Consider the following 12,389-nt stretch of genomic DNA (forward strand, 5'->3'; position numbering starts at 1 on the left):
AATTTGGGTCAGTGCCCCTGCAATTTCCTCCCTTGCCTCCCACAACAGCCTGAGACACAATTCATCCAGACCTAGAGATCTGTCCTCTTTTAAGCCCGCCAATACCTTGTCACTCCCTCTGATAATTTTCTCTAGAGCCTCACAGTATCTTTCCCCGAGTTCTATAACTACCTCCTCATTCTCATGGGTGAAGACAGATGTGAAATATTCATTTAACACCCTACCAATGCCCTCCGCCTCCACTCTCAGATTTCCCTGGTTATCCTCTTCCCATTGATATACTTATAGAATATTTCAGGATTTTCCCTACTTTTACCAGCACTATACCAGAGATTTTTACCAGAGATATTCTCAATCTCACCTGGTAGCAGTCATGCTAAAAGCTACAAATGACATTTCTGACCACATACCCACCTATGCAGGCAGCTGATGCCCAATTTGTCTACTTGGGAAGGACCTCGAATTAGAAACAAAATGTACAACTTGCATGTCTCAAGCCACTGCATACTTGAAGTCACGAGACCTGCCTGTCTTGCAATGTAATCAAATTTTGCAGCATCAGCAGCTGAAATCATTATACAATTGCTACGAACAGAAGGGGTTTTATAATATAAACCTACACTTTTAGCAGTTGGATTACTCCATTAGTAACAATAATTACTCAGGCTTTGGAAACTATTGTATTTGTTAATAGCATTTTCACCCTTTTCATTTTTTCTTTTTTTTTGTGCAATCTCCAGGTTGTTCTCTCAGCTAGCACTACTTGCTGTAACCGCACCTCTCACAAAGTTTATAAGGAGTTTTGGTTGGGACTTCAGCCAATGCCCATCTACATATATTTCACAGCAGAAGTCAGTGAGTTGTAAATCAGGAGCATGTTCTCTCACTCCATCCTTGAGCCATCTGTAGCACTCACTAATGCTGCTATGGTCAACTAAATACAGTCCAGGGCCGGGATTCTCCCAGCCCACTGTGCTGCTCGAATAACGCAGCGAGCTGGGAGACATCAGCAAGGGGGCCTGAGCAGGACTGGCAACTGGCACCCGGCTGATCATGAGTCTCCTAGACCCTTTTTTTCCGTGTAATCAGCCCCGCGCTGATTGCCATATGTAAAAAGCTATTTCCAAAGGATTAGCGGGCCTGGGACGGTAGTCTCTCCCCCCACTGCCGTGAGAGGTTCCCACCAGCGGGGTTTACAACTGCTCCCCACAAATGGGGAACAGGCTCATCCTGCTGGTGGGGACAGAGACTATTGAGACCCCCCTGGGAGGTGGGGGGGAAGGGACATTGGATAGACAGCCTCCTTGCCATTGTTGCTCAGTGACACTTCCCCACGGTATGTGGATATCAGTGTCCGTTGAAGATAAGATCAGGCTTGTTTTTGAGTTGATTAAATCATGTGCAAAGAACTACGCTGTTGCTTGAGTAATGTAAAAGCAGGTAGTATATGTGGAATCGTTCCTCAATAAGGAGGCAACCTGTTCTTAACAAATACACTGTATTAAATAAAACAGATCTCACTTGTTAATCTTACCTAAAACTGTTTGAAAAAGGTGAACCAGAAGAAATTAGACTGAAAGCTGCCATTTTGCTTTGAGATTGACCCCCTTGGGCAGTTCCAAGGAGGTGGCCACTGCCATTCTGCAATGGGATCGGGGAGGGAGAGAGAGGGTGATCAGGGCTGGCCTGGGGGTGGGGGTGTGGGAGGGGATGGTAGGCTAGCGATCTGGGAGGGGGGCGGTCAGGAAGGCTGGTGATTGGGATGCCAGCAATGGAGGGGCCAGTGCACATGTGCCAATCTTCTCACTGATAGATCGGCACATGCGCAGAGGCCCGCTTAGCGCACTGATGCCGGCCTCTCGAATGGGATGAGACTTCGCCCCTCACTTTCCGGCGTGAATCCCTCTGAGGCACTCCGTGAAGCATGGGCGGGAAAATCTCCCGTTTTCCGGCCCATTGGGCACTTAGTTTTTTTTGGGAGAATCCTGGCCCAGGACTCAAAACTAGCTCAGAATTTTAGAATACCTACAGTGCAGAAGGAAGCCATTTGGCCCGTCAAGTTTGCATCAACTCTCTGACAGGTTACCTTTCCCAGGCTGTACCACCCCCCCCACCCCCCCACAATGCATTTACCACGGACAGTCCACCTAACCTACACCTTCTGCCTTACATCTTATCACAAGATGAACATTTTTGTGTGGAAACAGGCTGCCTGCCCTCGATTCTAAATTTGCCTTTTATTAGCTTGGCCCAATGTCATTATTATGTTTCAATTATGGTCACTGGTGTAGCTTTTATAAGTTCATAAGCTTTAGGAGCAGAATTAGGCCATTTGGCCCATCGAGTCCGTTCTGCCATTTGATCATGGCTGATATGCTCCTCATCCCCATTTTCCTGCCTTCTCCCCATAACCTTTTAACCCATCACCACTTAAGAATCTATCCAACTCCTCCTTAAATTTACTCTGTCCCAGCATCCACCGCACTTGGGATAGCGGATTCCATTGATTCACAACCGTTTAGGAGAAGTAGTTTCTCCTCAACTGTTTTAAATTTGCTACGCCTTTCCCCAAGACTATGACCTAGTCCTAGAATGCCCCACCAGTGGAAGCATTTGCTGCACATCTACTTTATCCATACCTTTTATCATCCTGAATACCTCAATTTGATCTCCACTCATTCTTCTAAATTCCAGAGGGTATAGGCCTAAACTGTTCAATCTCTCTTCATACGACAAACCTCTCATCTCTGGAATCAATCGAGTGAACCTCCTCGGAACTGCCTCCAATGCCACTATATCTTTGCTCAAATATGGGGACCAAAACTTTGTACAATATTCCAGTCTTTGCCTTATATAGTTGCAACAATACTTCCTTACCTTTATATTCGATTCCTTTAGCAAAAATGCTAACATTCTATTTGTTTTCTTCATTATCTGCTGCACCTGCATGCTAGTTTTCTGTGACTCATGAGTAATGACACCCAGGTCCCTCTGCACTGGAGCACCCCGAAGTCTCTCCCAATTTAGAGAATAAGTCGCCTTCCCATTTTTCTGACCAAAATGCATGACTTCACACTTATCCATGTTAAACTCTATCTGCCATATTTTGGCCCATTCTCCTAACCTATCTATATCCATTTGTAAGGTTATTTCCTCATTGCAACTTACAGTCCCGCCTATTTTTGTGTCATCTGCAAATTTGGCTATAGAGCCTTCTATCCCTGCATCCAAGTCATTAATATAGATTGTAAATAGCTGGGGCCCAAGGACCAAACCCTGTGGCACCCCACTAGTTATTTCTTGCCATCCAGAAAAAAAAACATTTATCCCGACTTGTCTTCTGTCCATCAGCCAATCACCTTTCCAACCTGATAACTTACTGCTAATCACATATGATCTAACCTTGTGAATTAACCTTGTGTGGCACCTTATCAAACGCCTTCTGTAAGTCCAGATACACTACATCTACAGGATCCCCATTATCCACTTTACTTGTTACATCCTCAAAAAAAACTAGCAAATTAATCAAACATGATTTGCCTTTCATAAAACCATGCTGACTCTGATGGATAGTGTTTTGACTTTCCAAACGCCCTGATATTGCTTCCTTGCTAGTTGATTCTAACACTTTCCCAACAACAGACGTTAAACTAACTGATCTGTAATTTCCCACGTTTTGCCTTCTTCCCTTTTTGAATAAAGGCGTTACATTAGCATTTTTCCAATCCATTGGAACCTTTCCTGTGTCCAGAGAATTTGGGAGTATTATAACCAATGGATCCACCATCTCCGCCGCCACTTCTTTTAATACCCCAGGATGTAGGCCATCAGGCCCGGAGGACTTAATGGTCCTCAATACCAATAGTTTGCCGAGTACCTTTTCCCTATTGATATTGATTGTTCTAAGTTCTATCCTTTCTATTACCTCTGACTTGCCCATTCCTATAGAAATGATACGAGCATCTCCACCATGAAAACTGAGGCACAGTATTGATTTAACATCTCTGCCATTTGTGTTCCCCACTATTAATTCTCCGGTTTCATCTTCCAAGGGACCAACATTCACCCTAGTGACTCTCTTCCCTTTTATATACCTACTGAAGCTTTTGCTATCCTTCTTGATATTTTGCATTAATTTTCTTTCGTGATTCACCTTTGTACCACTTAATGCCCTACATACTTTGGAGACCTACTCCCAATGGCTTTCTTTTAAACATCTGAAGCCTGAAGTTCACCAGTCATTCTCTCAAACTCAGTCTTCAGCTCAAGTAGTCGTACAACTTCCAGGGAAAGAATTTCTCTCATGTCTTGGTTATCAGGATTTGTCAAGGTATTGGATCTGTGGACTGACCAGAATATTGCAGTTTCCGGAGACTTGTACTTGACTGGTTACATCTCCAAAAAGTGCTGAAACTCACTTTCTATGCACCATGAAGAATTTGATTGGATTTGATTTCTCATTGTCACATGTATTAGTATACAGTGAAAAGTATTGTTTATTGCGCGCTATACAGATAAAGCATACCATTCATAGAGAAGGAAAGGAGAGAGTGCAGAATGTAGTGTTACAGAAAGATCAACTTAATACAAGGTAGGTCCATTCAAAAGTCTGATAGCAGCAGGGAAGAAGCTGTTCTTGAGTCGGTTGGTACATGACATTAGACTTTTGTATCTTTTTCCCCCGACAGAAGAAGGTGGAAGAGAGAGTGTCCGGGATCCGGAGTCCTTAATTATCTTGGCTGCTTTGCCAAGGCAGCATGAAGTGTAGACAGAGTCAATGGATGGGAGACTGGTTTGCATGATGGATTGGGCTACACCCACAACTTTTTGTAGTTTCTTGTGGTCTTGGGCAGAGCAGGAGCCTACCAAACTGTGATACAACCTGAAAGAATGCTTTCTATGGTGCATCTGTAAAAGTTGGAGAGTCGTAGCTGACATGCCAAATTTCCTTAGTCTTCTGAGAAAGTAAAGGCATTGGTGGGCTTTCTTAACTATAGTGTCGGCATGGGGGGAACCAGGACAGGTTGTTGGTGATCTGGACACACAAAAAATTGAAGAATGGGGGAAAAGGTACTCGAGAGCAGTTGGTGCCCATCCAACTATACCCCTACATGAATGCCATGGAGCAAAAACAAACTCACCTCATTCTTTTCAATATGTGCACCTTGTCTGTAAAGTACGCTGCATATAAACAGGTCTTCAACATTCATAGGTTTCTATGGACAGTATTAATAAATTAAATGGATATATTTCTCAAAATGTGAAACAAATATAATATTAATGTAGCTTTGTGGATCAGTCATGAAGTGAAACAGACCTGACAGTCTGTTGAAGGGTGCCTGTATTTCATTAATACTGCCATATCAAGTGTGTTTAAGTACCTCTTGTTGGTATCCCAAGCTCAAAACAAATTAAGGCTGCATTTTCAAATGGATACCACTGGCACTCCTAACACAGGCCCTTAAATATTCTGCTGTCTTAATTGCTTTACAGAGTGAGTCAATCTGCTGAATTATGCCGCTCAGTCCTGTGTCTATTAAATCTCAGGATGAATTTTCAAAATTGCATATGGGAAAATTATGATCAATTTACTTTGGATAACAATAAATTGCATTTATGTAATGATTTTAAAGTGGAAAGCGACCCAAGAAGCGTGACTAAAGCTGCATAGAAATAATCAGAAAGTATGGAGCTCTGCAATTCCCACCCACACTGATAGCGGATGACTGAAATTGATATTGTAATGTTTGTATTGTGTGGTTACCAAGGCAAAAACTGTAAGGAACTCCATCCTGGCTGGTGTGGAGGAACTTAAATTTAAGAAGGTTAGGCTGGGCTAGGGACTGGTGCTTAATTTTAAGGTTGTTTTATATTTAGGGCAAATTAATTTCAGGGGAAGATAGAGGGGAAAGAAGTATTCAATGGTGTGGGAGAACAAATGCAGAGTGGGACATCAGTGGAAGGAGGAAGGAAAGAAAGGGCCAAGTGGATGATCCATCTTGTCCTTCTGTAGTGCTCCCCAGCACATCATGGATGCCAGTCTTAAGCCAATTCAGTTCACTCCACATGATATCAAGAAACGGCAGAAGACGCTGGATACTCAAAAGGCTATGTGGCGGCATGGTGGCACAGTGGTTAGCACTGCTGCCTCTCAGCGCCAGAGATCCATGTTCAAATCCTGCTTGAGTGACTGTCTGTGCAGAGTCTGCATGTTCTCTGTGTCTGCGTGGGTTTCATCTGGGTGCCCTGGTTTCCTCACACAGTCCGAAAGATGAGCTAGTTAGGTGCATTGGCCATGCTGAATTCTCCTTCAATGCACCCAAATAGGTGCTGAAGTGTGGCAACTAGGGGATTTTCACACTAACTTCATTGCAGTGTTAATGTAAGCCTACTTGTGACACTAATAAATAAACTTTAAAACTTTAAACATTCTGGCAATAGCCCTGAAGACTTGTGCTCCAGAACCTGCTGTGCTCCTATTCAAGTTGTTCCAGCCCAGCTACAAAACTGGCATCCACCCAGCAAGTGGAAAATTGCCAAGGTATGTCCTGTACACAAAAAGCAGAACAATCGAACCCGGCCAACTACCCATCAGTCTATCATCAGTAAAGTGATGGAAAGGGTCGTTCACAGTGCTTTCAAATGGCACTTAGATAGGAATTATCTGCTCACTGACACTTAGTTTGGGATCTGCCAGGGTCACTCAGCTCCTGACCTTATTCTGACCTGGTCCAAACATAGACAAAAGAGCTGAACTCCAGAGGTAAGGTGAGAGTGACTGCCTTTGATATCAAGGCAGCATTTGCCTGCATGAGGTTTTATGGAGCCCTAAAAACGGAAGTCACTAGGAATCAGAGGGAGAACTTGCTGCTGGTTGGAGTCATACCTAGCATAAAGAAAGATGGTTGTGGTTCTTAGAGGTCAATCATCTCAGTTCCAGGACATCACTGCAGGAGTTCCTCAGGTGTTCTTGGCCCAACCATCTTCAATTGCTTCATCAATGACCTTACTTCCATAAGGTCATAAGTGAGGGTGTTCATTGAATACTCTACAATGTTCAGCACCAGTGTGACTCCTTAGATACTGAAGCAGTCCATGTCCAAATGCAGCAAGACCTGGACAATATCCAGACTTGGGTTGATAAGTGCAAGTAACATTCATGCCACACAAATGCCAGGCAATAATCATTTCGAATGGGAGAGAATCTAACCATCACCCTTTGACAGTCAATGGAATTACGACAGCTGAATCCTGCACTAACAACATTCTGGAGTTACCATTAACCAGACACTGAACTGGACCAACCATATAAATACTGTGGTTGTAAGAGCAGGTCAGAGGCTAGGAATCCTGTGGCAAATAACTCATCTCTTTCCCCAGAGCTGGTCCACCATCTACAGGGCACAAGTCAGGAATGTGCTGGAATACTCACCACTTGCCTGGATAAGTGCAACTCCATAAATATTCAAGAAGCTTGACACCAATCCAGGACAAAACAGTCCATTGGATCTACACCCCAGCCATAAACATTCACTCCTTCCACCACTGGCACAGAGGCAGTTGTGCACACCATCTCCAAGATGTGTTGCAGGAACTCACCAATGTTCCTTGGATAGTACTTTCCAAACCCACGATCACTGCCATTTAGCAGGATAAGGGAAGCTGACACATAGGAACACTGTGAATGAAATATATGAATAAATATGTAGAATTCGTATGTATTTAGGGTATACTTCAAAATGGAGAAAGTGTACATATATGAAAGAATAACCATTTTTACCCAGAAGCCTTAACTATATACAGCTTTGGTTTCAACAGGTGTTAAACAGACCTCAATGTGCCACGCATAAAGCAACATTAGGGCCTTTCAAGTTCTCTTCACGTGAAGCAAAGACAAGAAAATGTTTTAAAATCATTTTCAAAGGAACATTAGACGTTTTATGATGGCATTGTCGTCCCTTATTTATTCAGGAGTCATTCTTAAATCTCCGCCATTCAATCATGGCTGATATTTTTCTCATCCCCATTCTCCTGCTTTTTCTCCATAACCTCTGATCCCCTTATTAATCAAGAACCTATCTCTGTCTTAAACACACTCAATGACCTGGCATCCACAGCCTTCTGTGACAAAGAGTCCCACAGATTCACCACTCTCTGGTTGAAGGAATTCCTCCTCATCTCTGTTTTAAAGGATCGTCCCTTTAGCCTGAGGTTGTGCCCTCTGGTTCTGGTTTTTCCCACTAGTGGAAACATCCTCTCCACATCCACTCTATCCAGGCCTCACAGTATCCTGTAAGTTTCAATAAACTCCCCCTTCATCCTTCTAAACTCCGAGTACAGACCCAGAGTCCTCAACCCTTCCTCATACAACAAGCTCTTCATTCCAAGGATCATTCTTGTGGACCTCCTCTGGACCCTTTCCAAGGCCAGCACATCCTTCTTTAGATATGGGGCCCAAAATTGCTCACAATACTCCAAATGAGGTCTGACCACTGTGCCGCCCACTTAGCTGACACTCTTGGAAAGGGAAAATTCAAGTCCTAATTGAATACACATAAGTCAGATTGTAGTTTTGCAGTATCATCTCTATGGACTGTTACCTTTTCATCCATTCCTCACCTTGCATTATAAGGCATACAGCTGCCATATACACAATATTCAGCTTTTACATATAACTTATCAGAGTTAGTTGAGCCCATGATTTTTACGTTTTGGATTTATGACAGGAGATGCAACTCACTGTAGCTGGAACTGCTGGCACAGAAAGGTGTTTAACAATTTATGGCAACCACCTTAATAATAATCGACAGAAAGGAGCATCAAACCAGCTAGTTACATCATCTGTGGATAAGATGGGAGGTTCTCCCTTCTCCTCCCCTTTCTATCGGACACATTTGAGATAACCATCCATCTTCAATCGTTCTTGTTCTTTTGTCAAAACAGTTTTCAGTAAATAATAAGTGATTTTAATGCATCACCAGATGCATTATGGAGAATTATAGCATTTAAATGCCTCTATAAATATTATTTGCATATATAAATATTATAGAGACATACACACACACATGCAGACATATACATTATGTAGATTTATTTTTATTCTTTCATGAGATGTGAGCATTGGTGGCAAGGCGAGTATTTGTTACCCTTGAGAAGGTGAAGAAGAAACATCTCAATACATCTGTTACTGATCATCTTCATTGCTTTATGACTTAAATTAGAAACATTATTCTGGTCTTCCTGTATTGGTCTATGTTGCTCTTAATATAATTTTTGGTTTTCCAGTCTGTCTTTTGCTTGACGTTTTTCAGGAAACTGGAATGAGTCAGAAAGTGCGTGGCTGCAAATATGCATTCACATCTTGAAAGTGATAATAATGCTGGGACGTCGGTCAGACTGGAGTACGATGGCACACCGAGTTTCTGCATTGGAGCCACGCAAAGAACCATTGCAGCATGTCAGATCTCATGCAAATACAGTGCCTAGGAAAGTACAACTGTTGCAGGAAGGTAAGAGTCGATGTCCCAGATTGGAGTTTGGATCGATTATTGGATTATTACCTGGATTTTCAACAGGAGACAGGTAATTTCACAAGTCATGATCTGACAATCTGGTTCAATTTCAAACCCAATTCTTGCTTGTTTTGTTTTGATGCAAATTGTACATCTGAATTAATTAGCAATTGTCATGACTAGGGCCACTGGTTTACTATAATTCTTTTTCTTCAGGTAGCATCTGCAAACATTCAAGGGTCACTGAAGCACAGCCTGTGCTGTGATTTTACTCCAGAGTAGGGCAAGGAAGTAGACCCCAATCTACCACAGCAGAGCAGGGATTGGTGTTATTCTGAACCACGTGTTAGCTGTTTAGGCAACTGAACTAAGCGCATACCCCCACCCCACAACATTCACTAAATCAAATGAACTCTGGAATTCCGTGACTTAAAATGGTCAATAGGGGATTACACTTCACAATTTCATTTGTTTTCTGCGAAAACTCAAATTAATGGCTTTGGTCATGACTTCTATTAATCTGCTGAAATAAGGAACAACTTCATTTACACATGATTGAATACAATTGTCCTTGTGCTGAAGATGATCAAATTAGCCATTTCTTCTGACTAGCTTTCTCCCCATCCCTTTCCTGCTAACTATAGAACCCTGGAATCCCCACAATGCAGAAAGAGGCCATCCAGCCCATTGAATCTGCACCGACTCTCCAAAAAGAACACCCACCCAGGTCCTTCCCCGTAACCCCATACATTTCCCATTGCTAATCCACCTAACCTACACAACTTTGGATACTAAGAGGCAATATAGCATGGTCAATCCATCCAACTTGCACATCTTTTGGACTGTGGAAGGAAACTGGAGGAACCCACACAGACATGGGGAGAGCATGTAAACTCCACCCAAGGCCAGAATCGAACCGGGGTCCCTCGTGCTGTGGGGCAGTAGTGCTAACCACTGACATCATGGTGCCCTTAACAATGGCTCCTACATTATTTTAAGGCTTTGGGCATCTTCAAGTACTTGCACAAGTAGACAATCTGCACTTAGCAGTGAGCAATGGCAGACTATTCAACTGAGGAAGTGGGTGAGGGATTATAGCTTCTTATTGCTCCACCCTTAAAGATGTTCCAGTTAAGAATAGTTGACAAACTATTTCAGGGAACATACAAGGACATTACTGGATCTGTACTGCTCGATCTCAAAGAAAATAGTTGGAGTTGGTCAATTAACCGTTATAGATAAAATATTATTGGTAGTTTTCTGCTATCACCATAGAAAATCCAAAGCAATTCAATGATGCCACTGTCTATTCACTTACCTATGGATGCCATTACAGGGTTAATCAAATCCACTTGCAGCATTTAAAGTCCTAGTCACCAGGATGAACACATCTTTTAATCAAGACTGAACAGTGGAAAGAATTAGATAAGAGGAACCTTTCACTCAACACAGAAATAATCACATTAAAAAGAAAAATTATGTAGCATACAAAGGATGGGTATCAAGATAATCAACTTTCAAAAAACAAAATGGCCCTCAGTACAATACTGTTTCTGAAAAGAGACATGCTATCAAAACTTTTGTCTTGCACTTATCAGGATATCTCGCAAGTACTTTTCAACAGTAATGGGGGGATCAACAATTTACACTGCATGAAAAGAGAATGCTGATTGTTTGGCTAGTGGACTCTGATTGGAGGAGGCATTGCCATGAAAATTGCAGCTCGGAACAGTTAACTGCTCGGTTTTATTCAAATTCAAAGCTGAAAGGTCGACTCGGATTGGTCAGGGCAATGCCCTGGGAAATAAACAAGAGAAACGATTGTTCCTATAAGATTTTGTTCAGTTGCAAAAAGGCACCATGTGTTCCTTTTGGGTTCTGTGTGGGAATATATGTGGCTTCAGCATGTAAGTGAGCCACACTGTGAGCCTGACAATCTAAATTGGTTTTCAGTGTAATTCTTCACATAATCAGGATTGCTTTGCAAGGTAAGGTGGTGGCCTAGTGGTATTATCGCTGGACTATTAATCCAGAAACTCAGCTAATATTCTGGGGACCTGGAAATTCAATAAAAAAAATCTGAAATTAAGAATCTACTGAAGGCCACGAAACTATTGTCGATTGTCGGAAAAACCCATCTGCTTTACTAATGCCCTTTCAGGAAGGAAATCTGCCATCCTTACCTGGCCAACATTTGACTTCAGAGCCATAGCAATATGGGCAAAACCTAACCATAAGATGGCAGAGCATTGGTTCTGGCACAAAAAACAGTGTTTCCTGTTGATAACGCTGGTGTTTTCAGCCTTGTTAACGATACCTTTTATGCCCATGTATTTCACACTGATTTGCTCACCAGGCAACAACATAACTGGTTCAAACACTGGGGAGCTCCATATAAACTGCTCCCCAGCACTTGGTTCACAACAACTGCAGGAGACGGCAGGCGAAAAGGCAGCACCATGTTTTTCAGAGGGGGCCCAAATGGAGTGGAACACAGGCAGATCATACCTGGTCCAGGAGGCGGCCCTCCTCCAACAGGGTTACCACGCCCCCGCCTAGGATGCAATGACAGTTCTGTTCAATGCAAGCGTACTCCAGAAGAGGACAGAGCAGCAGTGTCGGAAGATGATAAATGATCTTCTTCGCTCAGCCAGGGTAAGTAAACCATCCCCAGTCTCCCACTGGTTCCCCTTGCACACCCCCAACCCTTACTCTACTAACTTGGCCTTTGCCAACAATAGGCACCAGTTCCCCCCCTCCCTCTCACAATCACCATGTTCCCCAGAAGCTGCTATGCTCCTCACACTCCATCTCTCACTCAAGCCCCACGCCTGTCACACATCACCATTGTAAATATCAATACTTCCACCTACACTC

This window comes from Mustelus asterias, chromosome 4, assembly GCF_964213995.1.
Source record: "Mustelus asterias chromosome 4, sMusAst1.hap1.1, whole genome shotgun sequence".
NCBI lineage: Eukaryota > Metazoa > Chordata > Chondrichthyes > Carcharhiniformes > Triakidae > Mustelus > Mustelus asterias.